The following is a 10,626-nucleotide window of genomic DNA, read 5'->3' as shown; positions in this document are numbered from 1 at the left end:
CTAAGTATAATAATGTCCTTGGATAGTTAGTTCTAATCTATATCATATCGATTGTTTGAATCGATAGTGAGATGATGTAGAGAACACTACTCTTAATCATTCCTAGTCAAGTATTAATATTCAAGGATAATATTAATGTATTGAGATTAGCATGTAGGTCAACTAGATAACTTGATCTCACAAGTCATGGATATGGGATATCGAGTTGACACATGGATATATATTAGAGAATGTATATTAAATTAACCTACCATGAGAAAATTTCATGGATCGTTATATGAGTGTCATAAACTTTCTCATGTGACTATTGGTGTGAATAGTACTTAGACCTGAAGTCACTACAGTTCTCTACATAAGAAGTTATGTACTTTGGTGTCGTCAAACGTCACCCGTAAGAAAGTAGACTATAAAGGCGATAACTGGATATGTAACAAATTATGCGAAGGGATGTGAGTAATGTAGATGAGATCTATCCCTCCAATATGACTAGAGTGATATCTTGAGTCCTCTTGATAGTATAGACCATGAAATGTATGGTCATGCTCAAATGAGTCAATATAGATATTGAGCTCATTTGCTTGAGTGTGTCTACTTGGGGATCAAAAAACATAAAGATTGATAAAAAGATGACATGGTCTATGCCTCATTGATTAATCTAAATATCGATGATAGAAGGACATGATCATACATTATCATAGCCACGAAGGTTATATCAGATATCGACATTCTTGTCACTTGGATAGCAATGATGCATTGCTCGATGTTACTCATTGCTTATGCTTAAAAAATGAGTTTTAGAGACATTGCCAACATTACAAGAGTCTATTGGATCACACACAAATAACATTCTATTTAGAGATGAGTTCATTTTAGTTTGAATAAAGTAACAATTAAACTCATTAGATAGCCTAGACTTAGGTTAGACTCAAGTTGGTTGAATTTGAGTTAGACTCAAATTAAACCAAGTTGATGAATAGATTTTGATTCATCATGCATGATTAATGTGGATTAATCATGCATTGAAGAAGAGGAAGTTATCATGCATGGAAGAGAAAGTTATCATGCATAATTAATAGGATTAATCATGCATTGATGAGAGAATACCAATAGTCTAAAAATCTTTGGTATTAATGGCTTGGGTATAAAAGAGTTTTTTACCCTAAAGTGAGGTTGGATGAGCATCATCTTCTCTTCTCTTCTTCTTGGCCGTGAGTCACATAAAGGGTTGCTAGCACAACCAACTTTCACCAAAAAGTGAATGTTAGCGTGGATACGCATAGAGGCACGGACACTTGAACGTGCAAGAGATCCGACAACCTTTGGACGAGCGGGATAAGCGAAAGACACACATCAAAGGTATACCCTATTAGATAGGATTTCGTAGATCTAAACTTATACGAATTTTTCGCATGGATCACGAAAAGGATCCTATTTTTCGCTGTGAATTTTATTATTTTGTCACATAGCATTCGCTACAACAAGCAACTTGTCAATGTTGACTATGATGCGGGTATTTGTCTTAGGTGCATGTACGGTAACTATTCACTTTATTATTTATATTGTAGCACCACGCACAAAAAATACATCAAATGGATGTTCAATCATCCATCTTGAATGGTTTTCTTGAAGAACTTCTTTGTTAACAACTTATTGGACAACTTATGGGCTTCATGAATAAAATACTAGAAGAAGAAGTCCTAAAATCAAAAACAAAAAATATCTCTTGATGGCTTAAAGAAGGAACCAAGAGCATAAGCATGCTTTATATTTCAAACAAAAAAAGGCATACATGGATTGTTCAAGAAATTTAAAACATCCATGACACAAGAATTTGATATGAGAAACATGGGGCTCATGAGCTACTTTCGTGCATTGGAAGTAAAGAAAACAAAAAAGGTATTTGCTTGTCACAAGAAGCTTATGCCAGAGAACTACTAAAGAAGTGTAAGATGGATGTTTGCCATCCAATTCCCAGTGCCATTGATCCTAGAGTAAAATTCACAAAGAATGATGATGCAAAAGAAGTTGATCCCACCCACTTTTTGTAATAGTTTGGTTGGGAGTTTAAGATTCCTAACATGAACAAGACTAGGAATCCTCTATGGCATAGTACCAATCAATTGATATATGGAGAAGCCAAAATCTGCTCACTTGAAAGCAACCAAGAGAATTATTGTTGTCTTTAAGGTATAATTTCACATGAAGTTTTATATTGTTCTTTTAACAACTTTTAAGTTTATGGATTTTGTCATAGTAATTGGGGAGGAGATTGGATGAAAGAAAGAGTACTATCCCTAGCTTTGTAGTTTATACGGGTGATATGACTTTTGTTTAGGTCACAAAGAACAAGGAATTCTAACACTTTTAATATGACAAACAAAATATGTTGAGAATTTTAAACATAATTCAAGAAACAATAAATATAAATATTGACAAAAAAACATTCTATTGCACTTGAAAAGTAGGGACGGAGTCAAGGAAAAGCATATTAGGGGACGAAAAATACATATTAGTATTTACAAAGTTGAGAGAGGATGGGCATCCATTCACACCCTCATTCATTTCTTATTCGTCTTCATTTTTATACCTCTATACTTCTTGCACTAAAAAATTAAGGAGTGGTTCCATCCTGTTGAAAAGACTGAGTATCTTATGAAAGAATGAAGCACATTAAATTGCACTATCATTTCATTTGAGAACATTAAATAAAAACTGTTGAGCGAGCCAAGACAAAAGATCAAGTAGCAAAGATATTCACCTAAGCCTGCTCAAATTTTATCTTTTTATCAAACTCAAGTAACTCTTGGCATTAAAGATGGAAAACAATTAAGTTTAAAGGAGGTGTTTTGTTGAATACAATTATAAAGTTAAATTATTAAATTTGTTTCTTTTTCTTTTTCTTTTTCTTTTTCCCCTCCACTTAATCCATATCTATAAAATTTCTTTACCACTCAAGGGTGACATGGAGTAGAGAAAAATTGTGGAATTTGTTTTTTAATGCAGTCATGAATCTTGTATTTGTAGTCCTTATAAAGAAGTGAAAGAAAGAAAACATTCTTAAACTCAAATGATCATTTTATAATCTTTAGATAAATTCTCTTGATTAATTAAAACCATTTTAATTAAAGAAGGAATACTTAAATGCATTGCAATAAACAAAAGAATTGAATCAGTGTTACTCTCCCATCTTTCTCTTCTCATTTAATTTATAATCATCGTTGCTCTCTCTTTTCCCTCTTTATAACACGCATAATCAAGCCCTCCCAGTCCAACCAAGCTACAGTGAAGGGAAGTCCTAATCAACTAAATAGGTGGTCCTGAAGGGACCTAACTGTTGAGTACTGATCCACTGCTGGTTCACAAAGGAATTATACCTGTTGGAATCCAAGTATCAATGAGATGGGGACATTTCACTTCGCATTCCCCTCCTTCCCTCATCCCTCTCTTAATTCGCTCTAGATTGATTTCTCTGGTATCTGCTCTGAGTCAGATAAGTTTTGGAGACAGTGCTCGTTTACTGCCTGCAAAGCTGCTAAACAATCAATGGGTGAAATATTGCAGCAGCAGCGCTGCATGTTGTGCAGTAAATAAGAAAGATCACGCCAAGTTAATGTTCTGCATGCCGTGCACTATGAAGCTGGTGGAGATCATGTTGCATCATTAATTTTTAGTGCAATAAATTGGCAGTTAGTGAGGTTTCAGCGCTCTTAAATGGACGTGGAGCTGCCTCTTGTTTATGTGCATTGATTTTGTCAAGCTGCTCTTATTTATGGAGGTGGTGTACTGATGTCCTTGTGGTGCCCAACTCTTTTTTGGCTAGAAAGAGTTCATCAAAATTGTGAGAATATGAGGAAAGGATTCAGCTGGTGTGATCATTTTTTTAAAACTTAAGCTATCTGTCAGGCAGATGCATTCTTGGAGGTCTAAAACTGTGTATGTGTGATTTCATAAGTGAATGAAGTTGGATCTTTGTGAGAGAAAGAACTATTTCTAATGGGCTAAGGGTTAGTAGTAGAATAATTATGATAGGGTTATAGTAGTAGAATAATTGTCACTGTAAATGGTTAGGGTTTAAGGCTCGAAGGGTCTAGGATCTGAGGCACTCTTATTATTAATATTGCCTTAAAGACATCTGAGAAATCATTAGAAAATGTAATTACATTTTTCATTTTATAATAAAATTATTCTCTTTTACAATTTCGATGAATTTGTGCAACTATTGGTTATCATATATAAACGATCTTTATCACATTGTTACTTTAGTGATAGATCATATGTGATGTGTGAGATGATCATAAATCATGATGTAATGTTCGTTGTTAACTATTTTTCTTAGCCATAGTGATCTTGAAATGAGGATATCGATGTCATAGTAGGATTTGTAGGATGAGAGAAAGTGCTAGAGGGGCGAGTGAAGAGCACACATCGCTTTTTCTCATTTTAAAATTTCTTTTTACTCTTTTTCAAAGTAAGTAGTAAACAGATAAAAAAAACAAAACACACTACAAGAACACCATTTTTTTTATTTAGTTCAAAGCTTATGACTGCCTAGTCCAAGGCCTGCGATCTATGATCGCTTTATATATATGACCAATCTACTAAGTGTCTCTTTCTCACAAAAGAAAGAGATTCGTCTTTATAAAGGATTAGTAACAGTAACATGTTTACCTTTTCTTAAAGATTAAAATACGAAAGATGAATAAGAAAGAACAATTATACCAACATAAAAGATCCGGAGATTTGAATGAATGCCAGAGCAACAACTCGCATAGTGATGTCGTTTTTGAGACGAGGCGAGAGTAGAGGCACAAGATAATTTATTAAAGATGCCTCGGGTCGAGGCATTCTTTTATAGACCCAGATCACTATCGATATACCGATCGCCTTGGAAACTAGATCTAGATCTGGTTGATCGGTCTATCGATTCCAAGGATCAATCTAAAGATTTGTCTGTACTCTAACCCATTTCTATCACGTCAGCTTATCAATGAAGATCCTAATCTATCACATCAACATTGCGATCCATATCCTTGATCAGTCCCTCTGCCACGTCATCTAGTCAGCCGCGTCATCAAGATGGTCCTTATCTTATTCCACGTCAAGATTCTAGGACTCATCCAATCCACGTTAGATGTCACGTCAACACATAGGAGGACTTGGCTGACACATTAGCGTTCGGTCTACCAATCTAGTTGTTCGGTTTATCGATCGTGCAAAACTAGGATTACCATAATAAAATGATAAGAAGATAAACTTGAGTCTGATAATAAACTAACTGTCTGATCTCGATTTCAAAATTCAAGTAAACCTCTTAATTAGACCGTCGCCTAAGGATGTCCTCTTAAAGAGAACTCGTCCTTATCCATTTTCCTTTCAAAAGAATCACTCCACTCCAAGAGCTTATCTTAACTTATTGTTGGCCAAATTTTCGATCTTCTAGACCCATTTGGGCTTTCTCTGTTCGACATCCGATCACTTGACCCTAAGACTTTCTTTTAACTTAATCACTACCATCAAGTCCATATTACTAGATGTTCAGTCCATTGCCTCATCTAGACATAGCCACTTGGTGTCCTTGATCTATTAAGACTTCCTTACCTAGTACTCGACCCAGCTGACCTATTAGGGCTTTAACTTATTTAATATCCAATCAACTTAATCTACTAGGACTTTATTGATTGACCTACTTGCACACTAGATCAACCTTGTTAGATCACTATTAACCTTAACTTTGAACCTTTGCTGGCATCAAAACATAGGCTTGATTATCTAGTGTTCCATGCACCAACAATCTCTCCCTTTTTTATTATGACAACCTGATTCAAAATTAAGAAAATATAGAGCCAAGTTTCAATTAAAAAAACTTCTCTTTAAATTAATCTCTCCTCCAGAAATTAATATCCTTGAGATATGAATTTAATATCCTTGAGATTTTTGAAAATACTTAATTTTTTCAAATAATTTTTTGAAATTAATGTCTTTGAATTTTTCTAAGTTTTCAAAAATATCAATTTTTTTAAAAAAAATTTCTAAATACTCAAAAATACTATTTTTCAAAAAGATTTAGAGAAAATAAATTTCACATAGATTTTGAAATTCTTCTTTTCTCAACTTACGAAAGGGAATTAACAATTACAGAGAAATAAGAACGGTAATAACATTATCATCCTTAGAAATTAGGTATAAATCGTTTAGATTTACCAAAGTAAAGTAGATGCAAACTTCTCGTGTAGCACTTCGGCGTTACGATGACGTTTCGGGGTGTTGCTTCACGGACAGATGGTCAGTCGGTTGTCTCTGAATTGATGCTCTGATGGGTCTCCCTCGATGCTCTTTTATTGGGCTTTCTAGGCGCCTGGAAGCCTTTCCAAGTACCTCCACGTTATCCGTCGATCCACTATCGGCGCTGCTGACTCGACACTTTTAGATGCCTGTATCCCTTTCCGAGCGCCTGTATGCTAACATGGAGATTCCAGATGAACTTTAACTTCCGCAATGCCTATCTAGATCCGGGTCGCCTAGAACCGATTCGGGAGCTTGGAAGTTGAGGTGTCCCAACCACTAGGACTCTACCACCTCACTGCTTTGCTAGCCCCAATCTGCTGATGTCCGATCGCCTAGAACTAATAAGGGTGCCTGGACTCCGGTCTCTTAGATCCAGATAAGGGCGTCCGGAACCAAAGTTTGCGCCTCTCCTTTCTTGTATTACAAGTTAGCACAAAACAAAAAGTAACAAGAAAAGATAAATAGTTTTACAACTGTTTTTGGTTTTAACTTTAGATTTCCAATGAAATCTTGGATTAAATCGACGCCTACTGTTCTCACACTAGGAACGTGCTCTTACCCACTCCACTCGGGAGAATTTACCTGTTTGCCAACAAGTCCTCCAGACCTATTGGACTTTCTACTTAGCCTCGATTCTCGACCCCCAGGATTTTCTGCTAGACATCTGGTACGCTTGACCTGTCTAAACTTTCACCGCCAAACATCTGGTTCACCTGACCTGCTTGGACTTCCACTACCAACCATCTAGTCAACCTAACCTGCCTGCACTTTCACCTGGTGCACTTGATCTGCCAAGACTTCTGCTTAGTCCTCCAGACCAGAACTTCCACTATCTGGTCTCCACTAGGACTTCTCTATGCCTAGCCTCAACTAGGACTTCCATTGCCTAGTGTCTACTAGGACTTGTCTATGCCTAACCTCAACTAGGACTTCCATTGCCTAGTGTCTACTAGGACTTGTCTGTGCCTAGCCTTAACTAAGACTTTCCTATACTCCCTGCACACTTAGATCAACTTGTTAGTAATCACCACACACTTAACTTAATCCTTTTGCTATTATCAAAACTAAGGTTGGATCATTTGGTGCTCCCTGCACCAACAGATTCTAATATCTTTGGCAATTTAGGCAGGTACTAGTTATCACAGCTGTATCGATTTGTAAAGTAGGCCAAAAATATCCAGCTAATAATACTTTTCAAGCTAGAGTTTTGCCTCCTATATAATTTTCACAAATACCTTGATAAATTTATTGCATAATATACTTGACCTCACTTGTACCGAGACACTTGAGTAGAGGTCAGGAGAAGGCTCATTTGTACAAGATGTCTCCTACCCAAGGTGAATCTGGTTACATGCCTTTTGAGTATTTTAGCTTGATTGGATTCAGATGGTAAGGAAAGTTAGAATGACACTGGGGGTGGGTCCCAACAAGCCACTCCGACGCTCAAGTTAGAATTTCGAGTGAGGAATGAGTTTAATAACTTGAGAAAATTAGGGTTAATGTGTGCATACCTGTGTCCAGGGTATGTGCCACCTTTAATAGAGTCGATCTCTGAAATATTAGCGTCTGTTTAGGAAATGTTCCGAGATACCTATTCTAGTTTAGAAAGATTCTGATTATCCGTATCTTTTGGGGCTATTTTCTTATTTCTCTGGAAGAAATAATCTTAGACTCCCCTAATTGCGTAGGCTAACCATTTTCTATGATTAAGCAGATTCCAAGGTTGAGACCTAAGACTAAATGGGTTCGATGCATGATGTAGAGCGTGTTGGTGTAGTCTTGCCCTAAGTATCATTGGATTTTAATATTTGACTAAATGAGTTTAAGTTAGGCAATGTTGGTGATCTAACATGTGTGATTTGAGTAAATAGGAAAGACCAGGTTTGAAGTCTTGGTAAATGGTGATGTCCCGGAGGTGCGACCTTTTGGCAAATGGTGAAGTCCCGGAGGTGCGATCTTTTGGCAGAAGGAAGACTTAGCATGATGAAGCTGATGAAAATATCTCAAGCAAGTGCAAGGATGAAGAGCCATGGACTAAAAAGCATCTAAGGAGGGCACGAGACTTGTCGAAGATGTTTGAAGGCGTGAGTCTAGGCTAAGGAATGAAGAAGGAAGCTGAAAGGTGAGTTTCAGCTTCATCAGTCGACTGTGATGACATCAGTCAACTGGGATATTGATCCAAACCACACAGAAAGATTGGTCGAGTGAAAGACAGAGACTAGTCGACTGACCAGTCGACTTGGTAAGTCTTAGTTGATTGGTATTTGAACGTTGGGCTGACAACTGAAGAAATAACGCAATCTACAGTAGCCGTTGAAGCCCACCAGTCGATTGGTCCTTGAGACAGTCGACTAGCATCGCGAAAATATAAAAAGACGGATTCAAGCTTGGAGACACAAGAAGCGTTTTCATTCTCTCATCTCTGTACGATCTTCAAGCTTTGTCTTTTAAATTCTTCCTCCATACTTCTCTATACATTTGTAAGAGGAAGAGATCAAGTGTAAAGGTTTCTCCACTTCCAAAGTTGCTTTGAGAAGGAGAAAATTCATAGTGGAAAGTTCTGGTGGTGTGTGTGGATCCTTGGATTAGTCACCTCGAGGAGGTGGATACTAAGTAAATCGAAGGGGTTAGCATTACTTGATCTTAATTTTATTTTTGTTTTCTGCTTCCTCTAACAATATTGTAGGCAAAAGTAAAAGTTACTATTTACCTCCCCTCTAGCAAACGCAACGGTCCCAACAGAGTGATCATCGAGGGTCGATCCCAAGGTTGAGACTTAGGGCCAGGAAGAGGACGACACATAGTGCTCAGTGAGTGTCGAGACTCGAGCTCGAGGTCGAGACTTGGGGTCTGGAAAAGGTCAACACATGGTGCTGAGTGAGTGTCGAGACTCGAGCTTGAGGTTGAGAAGACTCGAGGTCAGTACGAGATGCCGAGTGAGTGTCGAGTCCCGAGCTTGAGGTCGAGACTTGGGGCCGGGAAGAGGTCGACACATGGTACCAAGTGGGTGCCGAGGCCTGAGCCCAAGGTCGAGACTTGGGGCTAGAAAAGATCGACACATGGTACTGAGTGAGTGCCGAGGCTCAAGCCCGAGGTCGAGATTTGGGGCCGAGAAGAGGTCAACACATGGTGCTGAGTGAGTGCCAAGGCCCAAGCTCAAGGTCAAGACTTGGGGTCGGGAAGAGGTCGACACGAGATGCCGAGTGAATGCTAAAGTCCGAGCCCGAGGTCAGGACTTGAGGCTGAGGAAAGGTCAGCATGTGGTGTCCAGGGCATGCCAAGGATGGAGATTGAGAATCCAAGGTACCAAGATCCGTAACCAAAATTGAGATTGTAAATTTAATCTATTACTCTCTCGATGTTTCTCTAAACCTCTCCTTCCTTATTTTAAGGCCACGTGGCAATCCTAGATCCATCATGTAATGAGCACGTGGTCGTTTAAATATTCCACCATATCAAAAGTTTATGACAACTTTAATATGTTGTTAATTGTGCAATAAATTTATTTTCGTCATAAAATTTATCATAAATTTACGATGAAAATATATTTCGTAACAAATGTTATTGTGAATGTGCGATAAATATTTTTCGTCATTAATATTCATCCTAAATTTATCATTTTTTAGTGGGAGAGTTTTTGTAATTCATAGGTAGCGACGGCAAATCGACGACGGCGGTAAGGCGGTGAGGCAGCGGATGAGATAGGAATTAAATATTTTTTACCGTTTTATAAGAGAGAAAGGGCTAGAATTTTTAAAGGATAATATATAATTTTTTTACATTATAATATTACATATAATTTTTTTTTAATATAAGGGGCTGTCTCACCCCCTCCCAAGATGGAGACGCCCTGATCAAACATATCTATTACTTAAAGCATGTGGTAAATTAAAGCACAGCAGTACGCTTATGAGGTCATATATATTCTAGCACAGATATATACAAGGCAAAGGGGACGGAAGAGCTCATGTCAAGGATGGAGAGCCACGAAGAGACAAGGAGAAGCAAGCCACATGAAGTTAATGGAGCAGATGGAGAAATTACATATAGCGGTCAAAAGCTACTTACGTCGAGATCGCTGTGTTTCCATGCATGCGCGTACTTGTTTGCCACTAATGCAAACATGCACCTGCTTAATTCCTTGAGTAATTAATTAATATAAATGTCACTAATGGATAATAAACACAATATGCGCCATGTATGTAGTTTTGACGTAATATTTAATTAGAATAAAAAATGTAGAATATTGACATCTTTTTAAATAGATATTAAGTTTGCACAATTGACATTTAATTAAATGTAAAAAAATTTATCTTTTCTCTTAGGCCAAATCTAAGCCAA

This window comes from Curcuma longa, chromosome 20 (assembly GCF_044706935.1).
Source record: "Curcuma longa cultivar G26 ecotype Majalengka, Jawa Barat chromosome 20, ITB_CL_G26_1.1, whole genome shotgun sequence".
Classification (NCBI taxonomy): domain Eukaryota; kingdom Viridiplantae; phylum Streptophyta; class Magnoliopsida; order Zingiberales; family Zingiberaceae; genus Curcuma; species Curcuma longa.
This window is presented reverse-complemented; position numbering follows the sequence as displayed.